The sequence below is a fragment of the Malaclemys terrapin genome, chromosome 15, assembly GCF_027887155.1.
Source record: "Malaclemys terrapin pileata isolate rMalTer1 chromosome 15, rMalTer1.hap1, whole genome shotgun sequence".
NCBI lineage: Eukaryota > Metazoa > Chordata > Testudines > Emydidae > Malaclemys > Malaclemys terrapin.
In genome coordinates, this window is record NC_071519.1 from 8,358,045 (window position 1) to 8,361,930 (window position 3,886).

Sequence of the window (3,886 nt, forward strand, 5' to 3'; positions counted from 1 at the left end):
AGAGTTGTTTCTCAAATAAATTTGTTAGTCTCTAAGGTGCCACAAGTACTCCTCATTCTTTTGGCTGATACAGACTAACATGGCTACCACTCCGAAACCTATTAATTTATCTAGTTCTCTTTTAAACCCTGTTATAGTCCAAGCCTTCACAACCTCCTCAGGCAAGGAGTTGGACATGTTGACTGTGTGCACTGTGAAAAAGAACCTCCTTTTATTTCTTTTAAATCTGTTGCCCATTAATTTCATTTGGTGGCCCCTAGTTCTTATATTATGGGAACAAGTAAATAACATTTCCTTATTCACTTTCTCCACACCACTCAATATTTTATATATCTTTATCATATCCCCCCTTAGTCTCCTCTTTTCCAAGCTGAAAAGTCCTAGTCTCTTTAATCTCTCCTCATATGGGACCCGTTCCAAACACATAATCATTTTAGTTGTTCTTCTCTGAACCTTTCCTAATGCCAGCATATCTTTTTTGAAATGAGGAGACCACACCTGTATGCAGTATTCAACATGTGGGTGTATCATGGATTTATATACGGGCAATAATATATTCTCCATCTTATTCTCTATCCTTTTTTTAATGATTCCTAACATCCTGATTGCTTTTTTAACTGCCGCTGCACATTGCGTGGTCATCTTCACAGAACTATCCATGATGACTCCAAGATCTCTTTCCTGATTTGTTGTAGCTAAATTAGCCCCCATCATATTGTATGTATAGTTGGGGTTATCTTTTCCAATGTGCATTACTTGACAGTTATCCACATTAAATTTCATTTGCCATTTTGTTGCCCAATCTCTTAGTTTTGTGAGATCTCAGTCTGCATTGGTCTTAACTACGTTGAGCATTTTAGTATCGTCTGCAGACTTTGCCACCTTACTGTTTACCCCTTTCTCCAGATCATTTATGAATAAGTTGAATGGGATTGGTCCTAGGACTGACCATTGGGGAACACCACTAGTTACCGCTCTCCATTCTGAACACACTGATGGGTGAACTTGGAGGAAATGGTGGCAGCCCTTCGATAGGTCAGCTGGTAGAGCAAATGACTGGAGCCAGCACTCAGGAAGTTATCCTTATGTCGCTCTTGTGACTCCAGCTTGAAGGAGAGCTTCTTTTTCTTCCCCTTGCTGAGAAAGACCAAGAGAAGAAAGAAAGGTCAGGCGGGTCAACTCAGTGCAGAAGTCCATGCTGTCTTTTCTTGCTTGGGAGCCTGAAATGAGGGACTCGTGGCAGGTAAAATCACTGTTGTAATTCTAGAAAACATCCCACCGCTGCACACAAAGGGACCAAAGAATATACCAAATTCTGGGATTGAAGCAGGGACCTCTAGATCTTCAGTCTAACACTCTCCCAACTGAGCTACTTCAGCACCTGGAAAGCACTTTTTTAGCCTGCTGCTTCTCTGTCTGGGATGTTTTTGTCAGCCATGGCACACACAAAGGGCATCATTGTGAGCACCAATGAAGGCAAGATAATTATTTGCCTGCCTTGCTCAGCTTGACTTGCTTGCTCATCCCATTCCTGCCTTAGATCCTGGGTTACATGGTGGCTGAAGGTAGTCCATTGTCTCAAGCGGTGCCAGAGCCTGACACAATGCCCCAGGGCAGACTTTGCTCTGCACATGCCACACATGCACATTTGCAAATACTTTAAACCTCCTGTCAGTAAGTTCTGGGGACAGTTGCTCACCTTCAGAGGAAGCTCCCTAAAATTTGCCTGTCTCACCCAGTGGTACATTGACCTCTGTTCAGACTGAGCCAAAGCGGGGGCCTCACTGCTGTAGTCACCACTGCGGTGAGGGCGGCCACTGCTGAGGATGAAGCCATGTTGTAAGCACCTTCCACCTAGCCATCCACTGAAAATCCTGTAGGATGTAAGGTGGGAGTAGAAGAACATTAAAGGGGGTGGTCTTCCTATTCTTCTCCCCCTTCCATCATCATCAGTCATCCCATACCCGGTGCTGCACCAAGTGGGATCAAAAACATATGGCCATATCCGAAGATTCATTTGTGTTCTTTGTGATTGCCCTGCCATTCCTCTCCAGCTCAGCCACCCACTGAAAACTGAAAAATAAAAAAGTAGAGGTGTAAAAGACTTCAAATCTCATCAGGTCCAACCCCCCTTCTAATATAGCAGAAAAGTCACACTTCCCCTGACTAGGTAGGGACATCCTATTGCCCCACAAGAAGTGGAAGGCCATCATGTTCAGTCTCACCAACACTCGTGGAGCAGGGGAATATACATGGATGAGGAAATTCCCCGCATCCAAAAGATAGGTCTTGAGCATTACAACCTTGTAGGTAATGACAAGGTCCACTTATGCCTCTGGCCAAGCAATTCCTCACATGCCAGCATCTGTTTCTCCCAGTTCGTGTTCCACACCTTATCCCCAACCGAATGCTAGAAGGCCCAGCTCATCAACCTGCCCACTCTTCCAGTCTTAAAAGTCTGATGCTCTACCAACTGAGCAAACAAGGCTTACATGCACACAAAAAGCAAATTTTGTGCTCTGGGGGGACAATTTTTTCTTGCAGGGAGGACCCAGTGGGAACATGCATCTCTGGCCAGCCCTGCATTTGCTCAGAAAATCAGCACACAGCAGTTTGCTGCTGACCCAGAGGCCTTTCTTCCTCCAGACTGCAAGGGTAGCACATTCAGTCCCCTACAGTAAAGGGCCCTTCTGAGGAAAGGTCAAGTCCTCAAGTCAAGCAGAATCCTTCTGAATTTCTTAGGGGAGAGCCTCTCTCTGCCTGACCAGGGACTTGAACCCTGGACTCTCAGATGCAAAGTCTGATGCTCTACCAACTGAGCTAGCCAGACTCACATGTAAAAGAGGCAAATTTCATGCAGAACAGAAACTAGTCAAGCAAAAGAGGGCTGGAAACAATACAGAAAACCTGCTACTCTCGCTCTCTTAGCAGTCCTAGCCTCAGCTTGCTCCTCCATCCGGCACCCTGAGGCCTTATTATTTTTTTAGTTAAATATCAAATCCAGGAGAAAACACAGTTATACAAAGCAAAGTGAAATCACAAACAGAAATGTCATTCGAAATAAAACAAATAAAAAAGGAAAATGCAATTCCCATCACTTTATTGTATCTGGGCCATTCCTGTATTGAGAGCACCCGCTAAGGTCCCTGTGTGCTTATGAGAAACCTGGAGGAACTCATACCATAGCCTGACTATGAAACTCAACTGCCCCCAGCTGCCGCAGTAAAACCCTTTCCCTGCTGTGACGTTGCACTCCATATGATTTTATGAAAATATGCTAATGAGTGTGAATATAATGTAACTGGAATATGCTTCATGCAAATGGTCTCTTGTAAGGTATCTTTACAAAGCTTATAAGCTTCTACTGTGTGTGTTCATCCTATTTGTATGAACCTATCATTCTAAGGATAGAACAAGAAGTAATGGGCTTAAACTGCAGCAAGGGAGGTTTAGGTTGGACAATAGGAAAAAGTTCCTAACTGTCAGGGTGGTTACACACTGGAATAAATTGCCTAGGGAGGTTGTGGAATCTCCATCTCTGGAGATATTTAAGAGTAGGTTAGATAAATGTCTATAAGGGATTCTCTAGACAGTATTTAGTCCTGCCATGAGGGCAGGGGACTGGACTTGATGACCTCTCAAGGTCCCTTCCAATCCTAGAGTCTATGAATCTATGAATTCTTGTATCTGAAAATAGAAATATGAAATATAACTCTGAGGTCCTGTTGTAATAACGCAAAGTGTGGGCCATTAATAGTGGTTTGGAATCTTGATGGCTCCCATTAACCAGGACAATTGACTATAGATGGCTCTGTCCTGCCCCATCTGTGAGTCAGACCAGGAAGAATGAAGGCTTGGGGTCTCACAGGACATGCGACCATGTCAC

General features: G+C 44.1%; 1 non-coding gene across 1 annotated transcript; it reads right to left on the bottom strand.

The window, feature by feature from the left end:
• Positions 1–2,757: 2,757 nt before the first annotated feature.
• Positions 2,758–2,830, bottom strand: TRNAQ-UUG (transfer RNA glutamine (anticodon UUG)). Its single transcript has one exon. It is a non-coding gene; the product is annotated as a tRNA-Gln (tRNA).
• Between the last annotated feature and the right edge of the window lie 1,056 nt (positions 2,831–3,886).